General features: G+C 42.6%; 1 protein-coding gene across 6 annotated transcripts in view; it reads left to right on the top strand.

Annotated features, from left to right (window-relative positions):
* Positions 1-1,605: 1,605 nt before the first annotated feature.
* The window catches only part of RASSF7 (Ras association domain family member 7), an 81,374-nt gene continuing 57,591 nt past the window's right edge, over positions 1,606-25,388 (top strand). For 2 of the 6 annotated variants that reach the window (XM_084857182.1, XM_084857192.1), the window contains exon 1: positions 1,637-2,028. The gene's annotated coding sequence lies outside the window, so the exon portion shown is untranslated. Of the gene's footprint in view, positions 2,029-3,940; positions 4,060-25,388 lie in introns of all 6 variants that reach the window. The other 4 variants (XM_084857202.1, XM_084857231.1, XM_084857211.1 and 1 more) reach the window with 4 other exon arrangements.

Below are 25,388 nucleotides of genomic sequence, written 5' to 3'. Positions count from 1 at the left end.
ACACTGGTGCCCATGGGCACCATGTTACCTACCCCTGCCATATGCACTTCCAGGCTTGAAGGCATTCTCTTCTCAGGTGAAAGGATGCAGGTTCCCTAAACACAGCCTACTATCTTCCCCTTCTCCTCAGCTTTCCAGAGGTTCTTCTAATGCTAACACTGGCAAAGTGGTTCAGAAGGAGAAGGTAGACTGGCAGACAAAACCTGTGGAACACTATTGCATCACATTGCTTTCAACATATTTATTGATAAAGAGCCTATCTTGCAATTCATATTTGCTAGGATAGAAAATCTTTATTTTAACTGCAATATGTCACATACACATGAAAAATCCTATACTGTAAGACTGCATTCCTAAGTATACTTACTATGAAGAAAACACCATTGACTTCTCTATGATTTACTTCAGAGTAAGCATGCACAGGATTGCATTACACATCTGCAAACAACTTTTTTTTTTGTGCTTCTATGTACTAATATTAGCTACTATTCTTCAACTGTCTGCTGACTCAGTCAGGAAAATAATGTTTAAACCTCAGAATGCAGCTAGGTGACCCAACCCTGACCAGTGTTGTAGTCAGGATACCTGATGTGATTATAGGGAGCCTTCTCTCTCCCACTGACTTGCCAGGCTCTGAGGCTCAACTCCCAATGAAGTGCAGGCAGAGTAGGTAAGTACCAGCTTGGTGTTCGTTTGTTTTTAAAGGCTGAGGAAGAAGAACCAGGAAAACCTAGCTCTGGCTTAAATGTTGTCAGAGAGATATGTATCATCTTATCACTGCTGGCTTCAAAAACAAAACAAAAAAACCTTATGAAAACGCATTTATTTCAGTCTGCGTCTGGTTGAATTGTGCTGTACTTGTAAAACTCTTTAGCTGCTGCTGGGTTTGTTTAAATAATTTTGTGGCTGGAAATGTTGAAATTGGAAGTTGCATCCAATGTTAGGCTAGACCCATTGAAATGAATGGGATTTAAGTCAGACGACCCTTGGAAACCACGCTGTTAACGGTACTTTCATGTATTTTCGGGTTTTGTAAGCCGTCTTGTGAGGTCAAGTAAGCCCTGAAAGGTGGGCTCAAAGTCTTTTAAAATAGACTCTACGGGGATCTTTCGAATAAATGCATAAAATGTGATGGGCCTGAGTGGATGACCCCTTACTACGGGGGAGATTGGGAGCGATTCCAAAACTCGCCTTCCGTTCCTGATTTCCGTTTCAGAAACAAACAGAAGCTCTCGTCCTCCAAACTTTGGGAATTGGCCGGCTGGCGGAGCAGCAGAAGCAAACGGTGGTTGGTCGGTCCGTCAGTCGGTCGGTGCGCCTCCTCTCCGTTCCATCGCAGCTCGACCCAGCGCGGGCTGGTGGCTCCGATTCCGGCGGGGCGGTGCATCCGCTCTGGGCCTCAGTCAGAACCAGCCGGAACGCCGAAGGAGCTATCCGAAGTGCTGAACCCTACGGGAACCGTAGGGTTCAGCACTTCGGATAGCTCCTTCGGCGTTCCGGCTGGTTCTGACTGAGGCCCAGAGCGGATGCACCGCCCCGCCGGAATCGGAGCCACCAGCCCGCGCTGGCTCTGCCACTACCTGCTGGCAGAGGCGCCCTCGGGGCGGAGCCTAGCGCGGGGCTGGCCAATGGGAGCGAAGGAGAAGGAGCTGCGCGCTCGGGCCGGTGCGCTGAGGCAGGGCTGCAGGTTGCAGAGAGGCCGGGGGAGGAGGCGCGCCGCGTTTCTGCCCGGAGCGGAGCGCGCCGCGTCAGCCGAGCCGCTGAGGGGGGCGGCGCGAGCAACTTGCTGCTGCAGCCGGGGCTGGCTCGAGAGGAGAGAGCCCGGAAACAGGCGCGAAGTACTCGTTCGCCCGCCGGAGGGGAGCCGGCGACCTTGCGCGGCGGGGGGCAGCGGCCGTTCTGCGAGCGCGGAGGGAAGGCGGAGCAGACGCCCGCGCGGGAGCCGCGGGAGGGGGCTGGGCGCGCTCCGCGAAGCGGGATTTACGCCGCTGCTTCTGCCCCGGCTTCTGCGCGCGGAGGCTCGGCCAGGTAAGGGAGGGCGTGCAACAGGTCCTGAGGGGGCTTCCCTGTCTTCCCCCCACTCCCGGTGTCCGCCTGCGCGCCTGCGGCTCACCCGCCTTCTGCCTGCGCCGTTCCAGCCCCGAGAGACACGGTGATCCGATGCTGCCTTCTCTGGGACTGACCTCCGAGTGGACGCGCGCAGGGATGGTGGCGCGGTTGTTCGCCCCGCCTTAGCGCCGGTTCCGTCTCCGCTTAACGCAGCATCCCCCCGCCCCGCGCACCTTTCCTCCGGTGAACCCCAAAGTGGCGTTGGAACGCCTCATTTTCTCCTGCGGCGCCGCATGGACACGGAAGCTCCCTCTCTCATTTCCTGGGGCCGCAGTCTCAGGGTGGGTCGAACTCGCTGTGGGTGGCGGGGCCGCCGGGTCGGGTCAGGTCGGCTCCTCGGATGGGCTCGCCAACAAGTTGGGAATCACGCGCTTGGCAAACGAGCGCTTTCCCCCCGTCCCCTGCGGAAGGTGGGTGGGGCCACTTGGCAGCCTGCCTCCCTGCTTTCCCTTCCTCGGGGAGAATCCACTCGCTCCGCTGAGCCTCAGCGGAGCGGCTTAGCCAGTTCTGCCTGCTTGCGTCTCTCGTTTCGGCCCCTGTGAGAGTTGCATATCCCTGTTGAGTACTGAGCCCCTGCTCTGTCTGCTGGATATTAGCTGCTGGATTTTCAGGTGATGCTCAGCCTGTTGTAAAATCAGATTATCTGGAGTTCCTGTTTGGGGGGGGGGGATTCTTTTTTGTTCTTCTGGCGGGGTCAGTTTTCCTCTACCGATCTAAAGCTATTTAGGAAAATAAAAAAGCCGGAGAAGATCGTACTACAGTGCTGAAAGTGAAGCACGGGGTGGCAATCGAAGCTTTAACTGCACGCACCCACCCACATCTACCGCAATGAATTGTGATCTGCGTGTGGCACAGTCAGCTGGGACTCATATGCGTATGTGTTCCTTGTTGCACTTGCTTTATAAGCATGTAGCCTCTTCCTTGAACTGTTCCCTTTAGGTGTTTGACCCACCCTATCCCTGAAGGCTCAGAGCATGTATCAGCAGCTATAACAATATAGTATTTAAAAACATGTGAGCTGTATTAGGAACATATTTAGCAGCCAGTAAATATGCATAGCATTAGGCTATAAGACTGCAATCCTGTGTATTACTTTGGAAGTAAAATGTTTAGGACTGTAAGAATGTCCTAATGTTTAGGGCTGTAAGAATTTCTTCTCTCTTCCTTTGAAAATGTCAGTGGGTTCTTCTTACAGACAGAGAATTTCTTCTGTATGTATATCCTGAGAACTTTTTATATTAGAAACCTTTTGCTGCTAACTTTCAGTACCCATAACTATTAAAGTGATTGGTAGAGGGTGACAGTGAGTAGGCACAGGTGGCACAAAGAGTGCAGCAGGCTTAGTTTTCATTGCACATGTTGTATTTGCATTCAGCCTGGCAACAGGATTTCAGTCTTCCCACAGCTCCTTCTAAAGTTAAGGAGATGAAATAAACAGGCTTTTTATTATGTAACTTTATATGCTTCCCTGCCTTAACACATCCCTTTGCAGCCAGTGCAGAACTTCCAGTTGTTTTTGATTTGTGCTGATTTTCAGACATGATAAATTGTCCGTAGAAAGAATGCATTTATATGACTTGGCTAATGCTGTAATATTTGACTCTTCAGTCGGGGGCCAATTGGCATGTGATTTCCCCTGGTTTCCATCCTGTCTACAGAATTGGATAAGTGCACAGGCTACACTTCAGAAGTGACAGTACTCTATTTACAAGAAAGTTGTCTGTATAAGGAAAACATGTGTAAACCAGCTGTATACCTGTTATGCAAATCTGGCTGCTCCCCTGGGTTTTGTCCTGTCCTCACGCCTTTCCCCACTGACTTCCTATATTAGGTGGCATTGTTGGATCATGAGACTGAGAGCTGGAGCCTTCTGGAGCCTGTTCTCAGACCTGTCATTGACTTGGGTTATGACCTTAGGGAAGTTGCTCTTCTTCTGTTGACAAAGCCAAGGTAAAGTACATCAAAGGGATTAGTTTGAATTACTCATACACTTTACTGGGTTCTAATTATAATCACCCAGAAGAAATAGCATGGCTGTTGCTATGGAGGGTGCAGTTAGTGAAAGCCTCTGTGCAACTTGCAGTAGTCATTAAAAAAAAAAAGATAAAGAACAAAATAAAAATGATGCAAGTACTTTTTTTGATACTATGGAAATGACAAAGGTGAGAGCTGCCAGAGGGATAATGCACTGGAATATATTCCAGATGACAACCGTGTTCCACATGCATGGTTACCAGATAACTTCCTGTTAATTCAGCTGCAAATGAGTACTGGATTTATTTGATATGGGAAACATAGGTGTTTAGTTCTGGGTGCTGAGTTTGTACTACTGACTTCAGAAACATGTTCTCTAAACACTAACATTTTCATGGTTTGGGACTGGTTTTGATTTTGCTAAATCAGTGGTACCAGGCCAGTTTAGTAATTAGAGTTCTGGTTCTAGTATGAACCCTGGCTTCAGCTCTCAGAGATAACAGAATTGAAATAAATTCTGCAGTTGAAATAAATGGCATAGAAAACAAGATGGAGTATATGCAGTATTGGAAAGTTAACACTGGGTAAATCGCAACTCCAAAATTTTTACTTTCTAACATGTAAGAGGCATCTAATGGAAGGGTTATCTTTAAATGATTTCTTTTGAATCTCACATGTAAATTATCTACAGAAATAGTTGAAGAAAAGGGATTAAAATAGATTCTGATATTTACGAACAGTTAAATTAGGGGGTCTTTAAAATATTTTACTATTCTTGTCTAAAGGTATTAGAACATTAGGTTCTAATGTTTAAGGCAACTATGTAATTGCTATTATTGATAAAGGAGTTAACCTGCATCAGGTTATACCAGAATGCTACACTGTATGTATGGTTTGATCATGTGGAATGTTCCTGATTAAAGAACTGGAAGCATCTGCACCAAGCCACAGCATGTATCTAAATGTATAAGTGTAATATAACTTATATGACGTTAAATATCAGATCATATATAATTGTTAATTATACATCTTTAAGCTGATGGATGAAGACACTGGTAATTCTGATTGTTTTAGATGTATGGATAAGAAAAGCACACCGCTCAGAACAGAACAAAACTAAACATTTCAATTTCACGAGATTTCTCCAAACTTCTTTTGAAATCTGTGGACCAATTTTCCTCACTTGTCATAAAGTTACTTCCATTTTCAGATTATAAACCCAACAAAGAAATATTGTATTGTATTCTACAAAGATAAATATTTTGTCAGCTGTGTTGTTTAGCATCAGTGTGTGGCTGCTGGGTGAAATTGCAGTCCAAAGGTCTGAGCAATGTCATTTAATATGCTGGTGACATCCCTCACTGTTTCATTATCTAAGCATCTATAGGCATGTCTTGAACCAGTGTTTTGAGCTCGTGGTTGAGTTGTTGAGGGTTAATGGACTGAAACGGAACCTTGACAAGATGGAGATAATAGCCCAGTTCAGCTGCACTTGCCCTCTTGTAGTTGTTACTGAAAAGCCCTTGTTCTGTGTGTGTGATCCACACACAAGGAATAATGTTTGTATTATTTCCTGTTTGCCACTTTGATCATATTTAGTGTTAGCATGCCACTGCATGAAATTGGAGTGGTGCATGAGGCGTTCTGGTGGGAATTCACACAAGGGAGCAACAGTATGGCCAAAGGCTTGTCAGTAACAGCTGTAGGAGGGGTATGTTTGGCCTGATCAGGGTTTGTTCAGAAAGTGACATGCACTTAGAGAAATAAATTTGCCTATTGTGGTGGGGTATAGCTTCTTGACAGGGATATAATTTGGGAGTGCCCTTGGACTTCTCTAACAGCAAGGTGTAAACAGGTAGGTAGCAGTCAGCAGCATGAAGAGTCTTGAATTCTAATGTTCATGAGCTGTTTTGCTAGAAGTAGTCTATTTTTAAAGCCTTGGGGGTGGGGGGACTTGTGCTTGCCCACTACTTCCTAATTATGACTGCCAGTTCTGAAAAGCCTGTTTAATGGGACTCCTTATGAAACGAGAAAGTGATCTGTTTTATATTGTAAATTTATGGAATAAGTCAGTGTGGTGATCCTGTCACATCAGGTGCTGTGCAGTAAATACTGGAATCCTTATGTATTTAAAGGTTTGTCATTTGCTGTTTCACAAGATAAACTATCAGGAAAAGGCAGTGGTGTAGATGATCTGGGTTTTCTTATTGTATTGAGTAAGGCAGTTAATATCAGTATTATTGACGATATTGAGTCCTTCCATCTCTTTGACCTGTTCAGACTGTCAGTTCTCTGAGTTACAGCTTGTCTTACGGTATTTGTGCCTGCTTAATGTTAGAGCCTTCATGTTTCTGTAGTAACAAACAGTCAGATCCTGTGCATTTTATTTAGAAATAAGTTCCACTGACTTCAATAGGACAGTCCCAAATAAGTGTGCATAGGATTGCAGCTGAAGCCATATCTATTATTAGACTCCAGCTGAAAGTTTTAATTGTTATGAAGTCAGTCTCTATTACCCATCTGTTCTTCATATTAAAACCTTAATAAGTTATGAATCTTCATAGAGCTGTTTCTGCAGGCATCCTCCACTGTCAAAATGGGATAAGAGGAATTGACTGTGTGCTGGGTACTGCACAAACCTACATAGTCTCTTCAATGCAAGCTAGTATAATTTAACACAGGTATGCCCAACCTGCACAAGTGGCTCAGGCAATGGAATCTGTGGCATTCCTGGGCAGAAGTAGAAGTCTGTTTGAGCAAGGCAATGACATAGTCAGGCCAACACTATTGCCTCCTCCCTGGCTCAGTAAATGACAGGCAGAACCATACAAAAGCCAAGAGTATATGTGTTTTGGATTTTGCTTGTGGCATGCTTACAAATAAGGCTGGCCACAACTGACTTGACTAAGGGTGCCATGCTAGGCATGTTTAGAGAGAAAAAAAATATGCAGGCAGCGTTCTATAACTTTTTTCTGTCTAAACACGCATAGGATTGCGTCCTAAGATGAGAAATGGATGAGATGTTATTCAGGCCATATTGAACTGAAAGAAGAGAAATTTGCTAGCATTTGCTCAAAGCATTTAGAAATACACTGGAGTAAGTTAATGCACTCTAGTTGAGCTCTACATATCTGTAATAGGTAAGTATAGATTATAAACGCATGAAGGCCAGTATCTTAATTTTCTGAAGGGGACTCAACTATTGGTTATGTCAGATATTCTGATCACATAAACTCTTGAAAGGCCCTGATTTGTTGCTGAGTTTCAAGAACAATAAAGTCGCTTCAGTAAAAATGACTTTTAATAGAAGTTGCATATAAAATTATTTTGAGTGGCTTTTGCTGGTCCGAAGATGTCCAAATTGTTCTAGTTAATGGACTGTCAGCATGGTCCAATTCTACTTACCAACTATATGGCAGTGACAAAAGCTACTCCAGGTTCACAGTGACTAGCTTAATGGTGATGGTATCTCTAGAATGGATGGAGAAGGTAAAGCATTTCATGTTAATTTGGTTGATTTTGAACTATGTGGACTGACAGAGAACTCCAGTTCATGAAGACTCTGCTATGTATATGTGCCTCAGACCCTTTGGAATTTGTGGGATTTAAGCACAGTTAAACGTTTTTGTTCAATTGAGTTCACACTATGCATGTCTAACTTTCACTGAACTGAGCTCTGTCTCTGTCATGCTGTGTTGTTCCATGTCATGGTCAAAGTACCTGCTGGATTTTTCATGTTAAATGAGATTTAATTACCATTGAAACTACCCCAGGACACATGCAAACCTTCTAAATATAAGAACACTTTCATGATTACTTCTGGCAGTAAAATGCTTCTGGAAATATAGTCTGAGAGCTACATTTCCATTGAAACTAAATTGGATAAGACCAGTTATTCCTGCCATGTTCTGTCTCATTCCATATGTTTAAAGTATTGTTAGAATATACCTTGAGACGTTACCTTATTTGTGTATTTCCCCTAAGTAAAATAGAAATCCAAATCAAGTCACTTGTCTCAAGGCAAGTGCTAGACAGAACTGCTTAACTGCTACTTTGCTTGAATATTCTTCCAAAGTATAACTGCACTTGACCTGTCAGCAACAGATCAAATAACGAAGGGAAGGAGTTGCAGCCCAAGATAGGTAAAGCGGTGGTATGGGACCACCTAGCCACTCTAAATGAATTCAGGGCCAGATTAATTGCATCCCAGGGCACTAAAGGAACTCTCATATGTAATTCCAGAGCCTCTGTATATATACATTTTGGGAGGTGAGGTGCCAGGAGACTGGAGGTGGGCAAAAGTCCCCATCTTCAAAAAGAAGAAAAAAAGAGGATCCAACCAACCTGGAAAGTTTATAGGACATATAATTAAACAGTCAGTCTATAAACGTTTAGAAAAGAATGCTGTGATCACAAAGAGCCAGCATGGGCTTCTCAAGAACAAATCCAGCCAGGCTAACCTAATTTTTTTAATGGAGTTACTAGCTTCGTAGATCAGGGGAATTCTGTGGATGCAGTATATCTTGACTTCAGAAAGGCTTTTGACAAGTTCCCCCATGATGTTCTTGTTGACAAGCTGTCAAATTGTCTCCTATAACATATAGTTAAGAGGATTTGTAGCTAGTTGATGGAGCATACCCAAAGAGTGCCATCCATGGCTCCTCATGAACCTAGGGAGAAATGATATGGAGTACTGCTGAATTCTGTCCTGAGCATGTGTGTTTGTGAGTTCATTTATTTATTTTTTAGACAGAATGATGATCTGGGCCAAAATGAATTTAAGCAGAGATAAATATAATGTAAAATTATCAGATTGGGGATGCTGTAGGAGCAGATTTTCAGTCACAGGGGATTGGGACTAGATGACCTATGCGATCCCTGCCAGCTCTATGGTTCTGTAACTCCCAATTAGCCTATTTTATTCCTTTATACCACTTCTAAATTTCTCCAGTGCTAATTTACACCTGTCTGTTAAATGCCAGTTCATAGAAAAAGCTATGGTGTCTGATATTGAAACTTAACAAGCTAAAACAATTGTTGTATACACTTGGCATAAATCAAGTGGTGCTCTTAGTTGGTCTTGGACATTGCATTGGAACACAATAAAGAATGGAGTCTCTTAAAAATATAGGGAAGTTCTGCAAGCTCCCTTCTGCAAGCTCCACTGATTTGCTCCATTCTGGAAACAAGTGTTCCTGTTCTTTCCATTTGTGTAATGAAACACTAGCTTCTTGTTATGTTGGGGGTGGGGTGCTAGCACACAGGCAGTATTGGATACTGCCCACTAGGGATGTCAGAGAATTCCACCACGGATCTCAGTGAGGCCGAATGCCAGTGCATTCGGCCCCCCGAACTCCGTGGCGGAACGGCCTGCTACCCCCCGCCCCCCGCTGATCCCCCCGGGACGAGACTTATCTGGGGCGGATGTTCCGGATGACGGCGGCGGCTTCAGCGGAGGAGGCGGCGGCGGCTGGTCTTCCAACCGGCTGCTGCCGCTGCCATTTGCAGTCTTCCCCCCCCCGCCATTCGTGATAGGCTACGTAAAGACTTACGTAGCCTATCACGTCTGGGTTAAAAAAAACAAACACGTACGCAAATGGCGGCGGCTACAGCCGCCGCCATTTGCGTTCCCTATTTTCGGTTGTCTTAGTCTACGTAAATATTTACGTAGACTAAGACGGCGAAACTAAGGGGGAACGCAAATAGCGTCCGCTACGCTATTTGCATTCCCCCTTAGTTTCGCCGTCTTAGTCTACGTAAATATTTACGTAGACTAAGACAACCAAAAATAGGGAATGCAAATGGCGGCGGCTGTAGCCGCCGCCATTTGCATACACTTTTTTTTTTCTTTAACCCAGACGTGATAGGCTACGTAAGTCTTTACGTAGCCTATCACGGCTGAATACAGGGACACAAACGGCGGCAGCTACAGCCACCGCCATTTGCGTCCCTGCTAGCCAGTGGCCAGATGTCCGGCTGCTGTTGGAGCCGGCCGGCAGCTCTGTGGAATCCCCGTGGAGAGGAGCCGGCTGGCCAGGATTCCAGGGGGGAGGCGCGGAGTAGCTCCCCCCCTGGCGAGGATTCCGGGGGGGAGGGACGGACCGCCTCCCCCCCCCCAGCAGAACCCGGCAGAGCCAGGTAAGGGGGGTTTCGTACATCCCTACTGCCCACAGAAAAGCAACTTGTCACTCTTTAAAGGGCCATTGCTGTCATTAGGCAGAGTGAGGCAGCTAGCTAAGGCTGCTGTTTTTGGGATTCTTGAAAGGACATGTTATTTAATGTGTATTATTGTATTTTTAGTGGCAGGAAGAGGGTGAGGTGGCTTTGGGATTTTCTGCCTCAAGTGCCATAATAACATGACCTGTGTTGGGTATTATGTACTTTAGCTTGTGGGGGAGAGGCAGTATTTACTTCTTAAGATGGATGTTTTGCTAGAGATATCTCAGGGGACAAATCACGTGGTAGTTCCCATTTTTACTAGCCTACCACATTGTGATGTTAATATAAGTGTGAGATGACCTGGTTTTCTTTACAAGAAACATTTTGGTAGTGTAATCTTAATACAACTTTTAAACTCTTTATCTGTTTATTGACATAAAGATTTTATTAGGACTAATACCCTTAGATAGATAAATCAGCATTAATATCTTGCAAATGTAATATCATTGCAAACACCTTTCTGCTGGGCCTTTATTGTTAATAACCATATTGCTGAAGAATCACCATGGCCTAAACGGATACAGTTGTCTCATCACAAAAGCAGCCTGATAAGTTGTATTAAAATATTATCCATGATAATGTCAGAACAGAAACTGCATGTGGTACATCCTACTCACTTGGGGGAACGTTCACTTTCTCCTTTTTAAAATTCTCACGATACTGCAGTTCTCCATAATGTAAAACTATGCAAAGTTATTCTGTTTATGAAAGGAAAATGAATTCTGAGGAAATGAAGTGCAAGCCCCATAATACTCTCTTTGGGGAGTGAGCAAGTGTTGAAAGCTTTATTGGTAGTGTATGAATTCTCCCTTGTTAACCTGGCAAATATTTCTTCCTAATTGAATAAAAAATGTATGACTCTCCCATGAGGTATGGGCTCGGCTAGGGCTGTGTGGTACCCACAGTTTTTTAAGGCCAGGAGGGCAGGGATGAAAGCTTTACATTTCTCATATTTGCAAATCTTGTGCCTGCTGGAATTCCAGGAATCCTGTTCTGCTGTGCCATGGTCTCTGTTGAGCTGCGTCTTTAAATTATCCTCCTTTTGCAGGATGATGACGTGTTGAGGTTTTGTTTGTTTTTTAAACTCTGGGTTTTGCAAAATCTTTTCTCATTCAAAATACACATGGGATTACCTCAGCGACTAATTACATCGTTCTGGAGTCATATGACTGTGGTATAAATATGCAAGCTTTATCTGCAAATGCAAAAAAAAATACACTTTGTGTCCTCATGACATATGTGTTCCCATGTGGTAGCAAGTATTGGCTCTGTAATCTTCACTCTGGGCCTGTTCGCACATCACAACAAGCTACCATGGGTTCATTTACCCATAGCACTTCTCTTTGCGATGGGTTGTTTCACAATAGGTCTTTGCATGGGTTGTTTTAGGGTTGTGGCTAGGGATGGACGAAAGTCCCTTACCTGTTCTTGAAGCTTGCTTTGCGGTCGGGGGGAGGCGCTTCGGTTCTCCCCCCGAAGTTCAGGTGAGGAGGGGGAGGCGCCCCGCTTCGCCCGGCCGAAATTCAGGCCGGGGGGGAGGCGCTCCATCCCTCGCCGGCGAAATTCAGGCCGGGTAGGAGCGCTCCGTCTACCTGGCCGCGAAAAAAAAAGTAAAAAACAACAACAACACACACACACCCGTGATAGGCTACGTAACGATTTACGTAGCCTATCACGGCTAGATTTCCAAAGTCAGCCATGATAGGCTACGTAAATCGTCACGTAGCCTATCACGGGTGACTTTGAAAAAAAAAAAGCGCGTACGCAAATGGCGGCTCCCATGGGGACTGCCATTTGTGTTCCTTATTTTGACACGTCTAGTCTACGTAAAGATTTACGTAGACTATGGCGAAAATAAGGGGAACACAAATAGCGTTCCCTTATTTTCGCCATAGTCTACGTAAATGTTTACGTAGACTAGACGTGCCAAAATAAGGAACGCAAATGGCGGTGCCCATGGGCCGCCGCCATTTGCGTACGCGCTTTTTTTTTTTCAAAGTCACCCGTGATAGGCTACGTGACGATTTACGTAGCCTATCATGGCTGACTTTGGAAATCTAGCCGTGATAGGCTACGTAAATCGTTACGTAGCCTATCATGGGTGTGTGTGTTTTTTAATTTACTTTTTTTTTTGCAATGGCGGCGGCGGCAGCCAGTCGGGAGACCGGCTGCCGCCCCCGCCGAACCGCCGCCGAACCGCCGCTGGGACCCACCGCCGAGAGGGACATTCGGCCACGGTAAGTCCCATCCTGGGGGGGGGGGCCTGGTGGAGAATTTCCCCACCAATTTCGGGGGGCCGAATGCGTTGGCATTCGGCCTCCCGAAGGTTCGTGGAGAAATTCTCCACCATCCCTAGTTGTGGCTGGTGTGGTTAGTTAACCGTTCCAACAACCCACCCTAGCCGGGTTCACATGACACGACAAGACATCCCCCTCCCCGCCATGGCTTGCATATTTAAATGGCAGCTGGTGCACAGTGACAAACTCTACAGGTAAATTAATGTGCGAACCAGGATATTGGGTAGTTCTCTTGACTGGTATTTCAAGAGAATGCTGTATTATAACATCATTTAGGATGCACAAAGGCGTGAGAGAGAAGTGTGTGTTCTCTTCTGGCTTTCTGTTTATGCACATGTGTGAAAAGATTAAAGACTGAAACAAGTTCTTGAACTAACTACCAAGTTGTAGGTGGAATCTTGGTTGGGAAACACAGTCGTTAAATGTCCTGCTTCTGCAGAACATGCATGCTAAGGCCAAATGCTTTGTCAGTTTCATTCATTTTGAACATGAACACAGGTTAGAGTTGGGCTAAATTATCTAAATAAGCAGTAACCTCTGCTACATTGAATTTAAATTTGGACGGAATATATAAATGAGCTGTCACTCATTACTAGTCCCATGTGGTTGCATATAGTTCAGCCACCATTTTGTTGGTTGCAGATTAGTCAAGAATTAAGCAGGGGCTACAAAGGAACAAGACTCATGCACATTGGGGGAAGAGAATAAGTCTAAATAGCTTGCCTCTCTGCACTCATAGGCCCTGCTGCAGACATTTTGCTAGGCTACATAAGCAGAAAGTTAAAGAGGGGAGACAGTTAAAAAAAAAAAAAACTTCATGAAAGACTGCTGTAAAATATCTCAGATTTGTTCAGTTTATGTCTTTGCTTATCTGGTTGTCATTATATATCTTTGTGTATTTGGCTCTTGTGGGCTTTCTCTTCTGCTTCACTGAGAAACGGGAAGGAAGGTGTTTTTTATTTTTATTTATAGGTAGGGAATTCAGTGCAGTGAAATGCATGGGAGTAATATGGATCCACTGCCAAATCGCAATATATTAATTATGATCTTCTAGTCGTTAGCCCCAATATATAAAGAAGTGGAAAATCATTTACTTATCCCATTGAAGAAAGCCAGCATGCTCCTGACACATGAAAGGGATATATTCAGGGGTGCAAGCATCTACTTGACACTAGTGATGTAAAGATTGGGCCTGGTGACTGTCACTTGTGTTGCTGGAGAGTTTGCAGAACCTCTTCCAATGCGCAGTCCTGAAGGATATGAAGTACTAGTAAAGAACAATGGCTGTGGACATAGCAAAGTGCCTTTCCTATGGAGTAACTTCAGCAGCGGGCATTCAGAAGAAGGGTTTCCAAGTCAGAGGCTATGACTGTTATGTAGGCTTGTTCTAGCACCTTTCAATTAACCAGTGTGTGTGTGAAGTGGGGATGGATAGCGGAGAGAGATCCATGTGTCCTATTGAGGATAGAACCCAGTATGTACCACTTTAAACACACACACACACACACACACACACACACACGTATCCTGGGCCTTCACATCATCTAGTAGAATTTTGGCCCCTTGTTGAACAGCTAGTTGCAGTGCTGCAGTTTGGACAAATGCACAATAGTCTGAGAAATACATTTTTCCTTCAAGAAGCTGCTGAGAACTGTCAGGAATCCCTAGCTTCCTTCCCCCCTTTAGAGTGGATACATATTTCTGCCCTGTAAGAGAAAATCAATGGTTTCATTCAGTTCCATAGTAGGTCACCATTTTCTCTGAGCGTATTATATTAGTTTTGAAGATTGTTCCTGTCCTCAAGATAGCACTATACTATCTGGAGGTAATACTGACAGCAAGTGTTTTGTAGTTAGATGAGGAAGGTAAGCAAAGGGTGGAAGAGGAAATGGAGTCAGTGAGAAAAACGTTTTAAAGGTCACAGAACAGGTAAATGGCAGAGAGGCTTCTGAATATCTATTCTGTATTGAGTACATGTATGCTCTTGGAATTCATTATAAAGGCTCCATATGGTAGCAAACTTCCTTTATTCATTTCATCTCCAGTAACAAACACACATGCAAACAAATGTCATGCTTGGTTCTTAGTGGGTGTATCTGTGCTCTTTCAGCCTCTAAGTAGTTATGGTTAAACAGTAATACATTGTTTTCCACTATGTTTAACCTGGGCCCTTTTCTGGGATTTGTGTAAATGTTACTCTTGTAAACCAGAAACCAAATCCTATCTCTCTCCCAACAATGGTTTTGGTGACCTGCAGTAGAAAACTCTGTAAAGCAAAAAGTATCCTTAATAAATTATTATGAATGTTGGATTATGTCTATTTAGTTAGATGCCGTCAGGAGCATATTAGAAGTGTGCAAAAATGGTTAACATTCTGATACGATGCAGGATTTGGATTTATCTTCATTTACCTTCATTTTCACCCCCCACCTCCACCCACCCCCAAAAGAAATGACTTCTGATATACACTTTTAAAATTCAAATATATATGATACTGTGACATCAAGTGGATGTAGAGGTTTGAATATCAATATACACCTACTTTCTGCTTGATCTTTAACTTTTTTATTATCCTTTCCTAGGATGTTCTTGCACAAGAAAAAATTTGGGATGGAGTGAATTATTGCAGTGTCCTTATGTAAAGATCGGTATTCAGGCGTGGGTAGATGAAGTCATGTAGACATCTTGGAATTGGAATGCCAGGGGGTGGTTCACTGGCTGATTACCATGCTATGCAAGTGGTCAGTACATCTCTTTAGGATTTTAATATCTGAAGATATATGCTGCAGTGTCAATTTTATGTGCACAGTAAATCTCTGGCAGTTGTGATTTTTCCTGATTTGGCAAGCAGAGCTGGTCATCATATGCTTGCTGACTGCCATACGTTAATGAAGTCTGGATTGGCCTTTGACACCTGATTGCAGCTGGTACCCTGCCCCCCCAACCTATACACATCAGTTGTGATAGGGTGTCAAAAGCAAATTCAGCATGTGACAGTCAATATACATTGACTGTCTTGCGCTACTGCAGCTGGAAGACATCATGGCCTGATGAAAAACATACCTGCCACAGGCTCAGAGGATGGTGTGAATAGTCCCTCTGTAGTAAGGATATACTTGTGCATATCATCTATTCAAAATAAGCTATGTAGTATTTGATCTGTGCATAAGCCCGCACCCCATCGTACTGCAGTGCTAGTCGAGCATCTAACCCTGACCCCTTAATGTGACAGGCAGATACTGACCAGAACTAGGTTGTTTGTTTCTGGAAAGGGAGCTGTTAAAGATAAAACATGTACTCACAAATCCTTGGAGATGGGAGACAATGAGACATGCAATGTGCTCTGCTTGATGTGTTTCTTTCTCCGTTGCTGTTGTGCATAATTCTGAAGAGCATGAGTCAAAATGTACCTGATAAGGCATTGACATGGTTACTTAGAGCCATTCTGTGATACCATTCCCCTCTGTTCAATTTAAAAAGACCACCCTGCTGTGAAGCAATGATTTGTACTTTGCCAGTTGAACACTGGCTTGTTAGCTGAGATGCTGATTATGTTGTGGAGGGTGAGATAAAGCTGTGAGTTTTTCTGAAAGATAAGAGACTGGATCGTTTAACTGCACGGGTGGTTGAGTTTGAGCTGTAGAAAAGACCTATTATGAATGTATGTGACTGTGTTTTTGTGGTTAGGATTTATAGTGCCTCTGACTAATTAATATAACATGTGCTGTCCCTAAAAGTGGGTACTTGGAAAACACACCATCCTTATCAAATGTTTCAGCCTGAACTGATTATTGGCCACTTGTTCAATTGATTGGTATATAGGCATAGAGTCAATTTCAGGTTTCAGTAAGGTAAGCGGCAGGGGGCGGGGAGAGATTCACAGCAAGTTTTAAAGGCCAGTTTTAAAAAATCCAATGGGTTTTGTTGGGTGCATGGGAGGTCTGAAATAAAACTGATCTCCCTTAATGTTGACTCAACTAGATACCACTGCACACACCTCTGCCTGCCAACTGTACCTACATACACAAACATTCCCCCACCAACACCTTATCTATCAGTGCCTCATCCCAAGAAGCAGAAGTTCAGCAGCAGTTTATTTATTTATTTAAAACATTTCTATCCCGCCCTCTATCATTAAAATCTCACGGTGGCAGTTCATCCCCAGCCTCCACCACTGTGTTCATTGTCCCCCATGCAGCCTTGACTGGCCACCCTAGAGTCACCCCTGCCACTCATCATCATCTTCTCTAAGCACAGAGGCTAGAGGATGGCAGCGGGCTGGCTGTATAGCAGGTAAATGGGGGATGGCTGGGTACATAAGAGGCCATACCACTAGTTCGATTGTGAGCTCTCGGCCTGGGCTTCATTAAGATATTTTGTTTAGTTAAACTCATTAATAGGTAGGAGAGGGTCAGCATGTCTCCCCTGTCCCCACAACTTTAAATGGCTACTAATATAGATAAGGGTTCTTAACTTAGTTTTTAAAAGTCATAATAATAATAATAGCAATAGCAGCAGCAGCAGCAGCTGCTGCTGAATTTCAAATTGTCTACTGTTAATCCAGTATGGTCAATCTGGTAAGGGACAATTAAATTGCTTCTTTTTCAGACAGCAGAGTATGCCTGATGATACCATAATAATACACTGTTGGGTATCTCTCCCCATCCACTGCCAGTCCTGATCTACATTTAATGAGAATCAAATCATCTTATGCATTGGAGTGTTGTAAAAAAGGTTTGGGACTCTTTATTTTCTTTGCTTATCCCTGGTTTAATAGTAACAGTGAGTCAAATATTCAGACCATTTTTGCAAGTGCGTGTGGTGGTGGTGGTGGTGAGGAAAGTGCTGAATGGGATATTTAATTTCTCTTGCTTTTTTGGTGTCATAAATCACTATAAGGAGAAAAACCTGGACTAACTGTTGGATTTGAGAAACAATTAATTGTAGCTGCAGCATTATTCCCTAGCGAGTTGTAACTTTCAGAGTCCTCAAACATAAAAACTTAAACTTTCTTGAAACCTTAACAGAGCTTTTATCTTTAACCAGGCAGGAAACAGCTAATCATTTATTTGCCTGACTCTTAAACTGGCAAGGACATTATGATTCCTAGAATTGCTGCAAGCATTAGTCATACATAAAAGGACAAAACTACTTTCTTGACTTCTCAACTTTAACAGGAAAATCCTGATTCACAGTATCGGTGGGCCATTCCCACACAGCATAGATGGTGGGATTTTTTTCCTCCTTCTCATAATGCGTGTTTGTTTGATAGTGAAAATATGAGAGAACCAGGGGTGATGTGAGGAGTGAGGCAGAGATGCCATGCTTCCTCTGGAGAAAACCTCACTTGCCCACAAGACTCCACAGCAGTGAAACCTTCTTTTCACAGCACAGTGGAGGTAGAGGGATTAGATTCAGGGCGCACAGTGCAACTTCTGTTTCCCATACTTCTGTTCACCACCACCAACCCCATACATCTTGGGTAGGAGCAGCTGGAGGCACTACCTTTGGCACACAGTGGGTTGTCACCATGGATGGTTGCAGGGTGGCTTAGCATGACATCCTAACCTGGTGCAGCTTTTCTGTAATGGGTTGTTTAGGGTGGCTTAGCATGATGTCTGAACCCAGCAGAGTTGCTTCAGCATGGGTTGTTTAAAACCGTTGGAGAGCTGCCTGGCAAGAGTGGCGAAAAACCCTACCAGCGGTGAAAAACCCTGTCAGCTGCTCCTCGCAATCTTGCTAATGATAACCCCTCTCTGTTACATCTTGAAATGACACTAATCAATGTATCCCTTCATTTTGTCACCTCTCTAGACAGTGAAACTTTTTTTTTCACCTTCAGGGAGTGTTGAACATATTTAACATTATTTTTTTCCACTTTTGGGGAGATTTGCACATATTTAACATTATTATTTTTTTCACCTTCGGGGAGATCTGCCCAAATTCAACTTTATTTATTTACATTAACTTTTGAAGAGATTTGTGCAAATCCACTAAAGCTCAGTAACTAGTCCATTGCAGGGTGGCGTAGTGTAACATCCGAATCTGGCGCAGCTTTTCTGTCATGGGTTGTTTTCTGCAAAGGAACCACCCTGAGAACCCATGGCTTGTAGCAAGGTTGTTTAGGGTGGCTTGTTTTCAGGATGGGTGGCTGGTCGTGATGTCCAAACCCAGCAGAGTTGCTTCAGCATGGATAGTTACTGCACTTTAGCAAATGTACTGCGCTTTGGCAGATTTGTGCAGATCTCCTCGAAAGCTTTAAAAAAAATAAAGTTAAATTTGCACAAATCTCCCCTAAAGTGGGAAAAAATTAAATATGTACAAATCTCCATGAAGGTGGAAAAAAATCTACAAAGAAACTACTCCACTAATGAGCACACATACGCTCATTAGTGGAGTAGGCTGCTGAAGTTGTGCTGCAAATGTCCATGGGTACATGCTGGGAGTGGGTGAGAGGACTAAGAGGGGAAACGAGACACAGGAAGCTGCAGAGCACCTGATAATCACTCAGGAGTAACATGGATTGGTGAGCAAACCAACCAACCACCGTTGCTAATTTTCAAGATGCCTTATCATGACGTGTGAACCAGGCCATACTGAGTGAGTGGCAAAGGATGTCCTTGGAGTTGGACAATGGAGAGGAGGGGTATTATTCTATCAGTTAGAAGGCAACTATTTTGAGGTACAGGACACTAATCACACTGCACAGCAAGCAAAGTTCCTTTTCTGTTCTGGATTATCTTTGCCTCTGGCTATTGTTCTCTTAAACTTGAACAGGTGGGCTAAGTGATATTATCAAATGAGATAACTGACGGGAAGAAACTTGCATGGCTGCTCTCTAGGAATCTATTTGAAGAAAATATTTAAAAAGAGCCTTTTCTTTTGTTTATGACTTTAATGGACTTATTTGCACTGGAAGAAGTGAATCCCAGTGTTTAACTGTTTCAGTTAAGAGAGTTTGGCTATTGGGCAGTATAGAAATGAAATAAATAAATAAAATAAATAATAAACTATTTGTGAATTGGTCATGTGAATTCTCTTGAGAAATTACTATCAGCCATTTAAAGACTCACTTTGATATGCTATTTGATAAATTATCCCTCTGGATTAAAAGAAATGCTCCCTGGATTTTATAGATAAAAATAGTTTAAAAATTTGTGACTGAGTTTTTTGAAGGTAAATCACTTGGAATTTATACCAACTTAAAACAGGATAATTGGCTAATTACTAATTAATGAATTGTTCTTGCCAACTGTCCCATTTGATATTGATTATGGATATATTGCTTTAAGAGCAAATGCCTATTGATTAATGCATAACGACTGGTTGATTAATTGATGAAATAACATAATAGTCTTACTTGATTAATGACTGAGCTCCTTATAATTGTTTCAAACTTTGACAGGAAGGAAAAATGCTCTTTTCAGTTTGAGCATTACATGCACTTAAAATGTGTGTGGTGGGTGCTCATTATGCTTTATCAATTGGATTTGGATTTAGATTGAATTACAAAATAAGGACATAGAGAAATTGAAATTACAGCTACAGGAAGCTCAGAAGGGGAATAAAAAACATATTCTTACACTCACATTTATAAGAGAAAAATGATTTTTCAAAATTAATTGATCTCATGGATCAAACTCTTGGAATTATTTAAGTTTAAATAAAGATACAAGGGTAGGTAGGTGTGGAGGCTATACCTAGAATTGGTATGATAACTGCAAAAGGCGTTAAACAAACCCTGAGATTTTGCCAACTTTTTCTAGTTTAAGAACCAGAAATACCATCTTACAAATGACTTGGAAGGGGAAGAAGTTGATGGCAGAGGGACAAGAGATCCTGGTAGTGAAGGATTTATATCTCAAAACTTCAATTAAATGTTAAGAATTTGATTTTTTGAGAGGGTAGTTATGACAGGAAAAAGTTAGATACACTTGGGGCATTCCATCTAAATAGAGTATTTTTATGAAGTCAGAGTGGATAACGATTAAAATAATCCAGGAAGCAAAGGGCAGGATCCAATACTGTCCCCATGCTAGCAGGACCCACTACTAGTGCAACAGGAAGCTAGTCAGTCCTGAAGCAGATGGAAACACTCATTTCCAGAATGGGACAGGTCAATGGGGCTTGCAAAAGGGAGCTCCGCTGACCTGTCCGGTTCCAACAATGAGCATTTTTGCTCATTTTTGGAGTTGCTTTAGGAAGTGCTAGCAGTTGCTTTAGGAAGCTTCCTGTTGCGCTAGCAGTGGGTCCTGCTGGTGCTACAGAAACCACGGGAGCACAGCGGTAGTATTGGATGCTGGTCAATGCAATTATTTTTAGTTTTGCAAGAAGCTGTAGCTGATGAGCAGTAAATGTATAGTAACTGGAATGGTGGAGAAAGTAAAGTCCCCTCCCCCCACTCTGTAACCAAAGGACTTAACTCAGGAATTGAACGGAAAAAAATCACATCTGTTATGGAAAGAGAAAGTGGATGTCCTCCTACAAAGAAAACATGTGAGAACAGGGAATGAAGAATATTTGACGAAACTAAATTTAGGGGAGGTTCATGCATTGTGTAACTCCTTCTAAAAAAGCGTAGCAAATATTATTGGGGATAATGCATTTATAATTAGAGAAAGAAAGATGAAGAAGGTAGATACATATACAGCGTGTTTAAAAAAGATGGGCCCGATTTGAAATCGCTATATCTCTGCAACCACGAACCGCGCATGAATGAAACTCTTACCACTTGAAAGGGTGAGGCATAGAGTTTCAAATGATTATCGCTAGATGCCTCTCTCAGCACACAAACAGCCCCTAGCCTCAGTCATTCACAAGATGGCGACTCCACAACACAAGGAGTTTTGCGTTCTACAGTTCAGCAAGACTGAATCCGCAATCACGGTGCAGCGTGCGTTTCAACAGCATTTTGGCATTGATCTGCCAATGCCAAAGAGCATTCGTTGTTGGTACCGACAGTTTGAGGAAACAGGCTGTTTATGTAAGGGAAAGAGCACAGGGCAACCACATACTTCAGAGGAAAACATGAGAAGAATTCAAGCGAGTTTTCAGTGTAGCCCGCGCAAGTCCACTTGTCGTGCCAGCCAAGAACTTGCAATCTCTCATATGACTGTCTGGTGTGTGTTAAGGCGACCTTTAATCATGAGGCCATACCGGTTGCAATTGGTACAGGCTGTTTGTGCAGGTGACAAAGGAAAGTGTGTAGAATTTAGTGATGCGATGTTACAGAACATGCAGGTGGAGGGCACATAGAGCATTTATAAAATGGTTAGTAAAACTTGATAACTCATTAAACCATTTGTAACTTTTGGTGTAATTGTAACATGTTGCCATCATGAAATATACTGCTTTGAAATTGGGTCCATCATTTTGAAACACCCTGTATTATAGGAGTTGGTCATTTGGCAGATGTGTGTGCTGAATTTGTAATACAAACCTTTCCCCGATGAAATCCCTAGAAGAAATAGCCTGCGGTCGAATAATAGTGAGAGGTGATTTCAGTAGGGTACAGCAGAAAAATAAGGATAAACCTAATGGAAACATGATAACAGACATTCCATCTAAACCTTTTTAAAGGACTTCAGTACAATATCATTGATAAATAATTGATGATAGTAGTTGTAGAAACTATACATATTTTTCTACACTTCATAACTCATACCCAAGGTTTTTTAGTTACACCAGAAATAGTGTCAAATGTGGAGGATATGTCAAGTGTAGGGGATTAGTTCCATGACCTACTTTTCAGTTCTAAGAAACTTGTGCACTTTTACACAATTTTTTTTGACCTGGCAAACAAACTGGGTAACTTATTAGCAAAAATGGTAGTTGCAAGAGGAAGCAGGAATAGATTCTGCTAGTCTGCTATAGTATCATGACCGTTCTTGAAAGTTGGATTCATTAGGTTGTATCCACTGGTGTCCTCCTGCCATTGGAATGGACACTGTTGGCAGATCAAATTTCCTCCTCCGTCTGTGCACTCCTCTGTGCACTCCCCAGAGGACTGAGGGACCCTCCAGAGCAGATTTGGAGAGGCACACTGAGGACTGCAAGGAAGGGATGGAAACTCCCATTGCATGAACGGTTTGCTCATGTAATGTTGGATTTAGCCTATTTCAAATAAGTATCTATTGGATGTTTTCAAAAATTTGGTATCAGAAGAACAAATTCCTCCCTGGGCTCTTGCCACTTACTCTGTTTTTTTTTATAATGACCAGTTTTCAACTAAGGATTTCATTTCCTAGCTGACAATTTTTGGTCATATACTTGGATTAGTGGGAAAATGGGAGGACATAGACTGTAGCTTTTCCAGTATTGCAGCTTAGATGGTATTTAATCCCATGACATTTTAAAGGAATTGATAAACTTCAGAAAGATTTCTATTGGTGATATCAAACAGAAGCAGCTGATATTTAACATTTTGGGGTATACCCTAAGATTATGCAGTTTTGGAAAGACGTTTTGGCAACAATAAAGGACATTACATATTATGAGATACAAGTTAGCCCCAAAGTAGTCTTGTTTTCTTAGTTTTATCTGATGATGTAGAATCTTAACAGCTGCAAAATATGTGCATAGCTTCTAAATCAGCTGTCCCCAACCTTCAGATGTTTTGGGCTACATATCCCATCATCCTTGGCTAGTGCTGATAGTGGCTGTGATGCCTACCCCTGATCTAAATGGAAGAACTGAAATCACCTTCACTCTAACTGAATGGATTAGTAACATTTGGACAATTGCTTGTTTATGTAAAGTAACGTATGATAAAGTAAGAGAAGGTACTGCGCTGCACAGTTTTGTTAAAAAATAAAAAATCAACTACTGGAATATCAAAACAATATATTCCAAGTTTCTTTAATGTACTGCTTTCTAAATAAATAGGATAATGTGTAGTCAAGCAGAGAATGAATTAGTTTTTCTCGTGTGTGTTTATGTAAGGACGTTGTTGGTATACATGTTTGCTTTGGGGAGGTATGAAATTGTATTTGTATATGTTCATGTTACAATGTTGCAAATAAACTGCTAGTGCTGTGGTTAAAGATCACTATTCAAATGCTATCAAACTCCAGATAGAGTTGGAACCAGAACTGTGCCACTATTGGTCAATTAGAAAAAAGGAGGTGAGGGACATTTTGCTGCCTGTATAGTAATTTCTGTTCTGTAGGTGCTGTTTTTGGTTTGAACTCAATCACGGTTAAAGTAAGATTGCAGTGAGTGGAGAAAAGAGGACAGAACTATTTGAGAGAAGTTATACAACTTGTAAGTTTTCAGTTTGACAGGATAACTAACGTTAGCTTCCCACCGCTCCCACCGCCCCCTGAACCCGAAGGGGATTAAACAAAATACAGATTCAAACCCAAAGTGGGCTTGCTTGTGTGCCTATAATGGCATTTTGCCATGTAGGGCCTGTTTCAACTGGAGGAAATTTCTAACCTATATTTTCTCTTTCGCAGCTTGGAGTTGCGAGACATCCCTTGGTTTAAAAGATTTGTCTTGTTTACAAAGCATTAGAATCCCATAGATAGCAGAGCTCACTAGCCTATTTAGTTGAAACGTTACACAAGCATAGAGCAATAGTCTGCCCAAGATCACACACAGTCTTCTTGAGAATGGAGGCTTATCTCCCAGTTTCCATCTCATGTACTTTAGATGGCAGGATGGTATCTCCTCTTAACGTTCTTCATAGTAACCTACCATCTTATCAAGCAGCACATATTTATTAATATTACTTTTTATTAAAAGAAATCCTGCCTTTCTATAACATATTCAAAGTTGCCTACAATTAAAGATAAAAACAGTGACCCAGTTAGCATGTAACAACAACCCATGGGTTGTCAAGACCATGTGGAAGCAATGGTCTTGAGCACTGCCTCCTGCCTGCTTGCTGCTCCTTCTTTGCATCTGGTTAAGAAAACAACCCAGGAACTGGTTTGTTGTTGGCTTAAAACTCTGAGTTGTTTCTCCCCAGCAATCCAGAGTTCCGGGTATGGACGTCACACCTGGGTTGTTTTCTAAACCAGGTGCAAAGCAACGAGCAGGCAGGAGGCAGCTTGTGTGCTCCTGCGTGGCCCAACCAACTATAATTAATTAACCCATAGTTTGTTGTTATATGTGAACTGTATTTTCCTAGCCAAGATGGGCTAAAAGGGCAGTAGTAGCAATAAACTTGAACAATACATTCTCATTTACTGTGCCTAGGATCTTATAGTAACTAGATAACTCTTAATAGCATCCCTCTGTTCTGGACAAAGATAACTTTCTTCAAGGTGTCTTAAGATTAGAGAGCTGTTGTTGTATGCAAGATATCGTTGAATTACTTCCCCGAGTGGCAGAGCTATGCACTAAATAAGTGGTGGTCATTATTTTAAAGGAGACTGCCTCAGTCCCTTTCTTTGCCATCATGGGGAAAATTCCCACACTGAGAGCATGTGGCTCAATAAAGTTTACTGTTTACTAGCTCCAAACAATTGTGCAATGATGGAATTCCTTAGATAGCTTTGGGGAGCTGAGACTGTGTCTTATCACCAAATGTAAGGTTGCAAGGGCATGTATACTGGAAGTTTAAATCAAATTGGCCTATTGACATTTATATATGAATAATAGAAACAGAATAGCATAAAGATCTGTTAAAAAGGAAATTGAGAGCTGCTACTTCTCTCCAACCTTTTAAATAATAAGTTCCCCATGGAGTCACAGACCACTCTTACAGGTGAGCTCTAGTTAAGACATTTCTTTGTTTAGTCACTGTTTGTTTTCTGAACATTGAGTGTGTATGTGGTCAGTGCA

The sequence above is a fragment of the Heloderma suspectum genome, chromosome 1, assembly GCF_057233095.1.
Source record: "Heloderma suspectum isolate Gila_16-S chromosome 1, 16-S_ref, whole genome shotgun sequence".
NCBI lineage: Eukaryota > Metazoa > Chordata > Lepidosauria > Squamata > Helodermatidae > Heloderma > Heloderma suspectum.
This window is presented reverse-complemented; position numbering and strand designations above follow the sequence as displayed.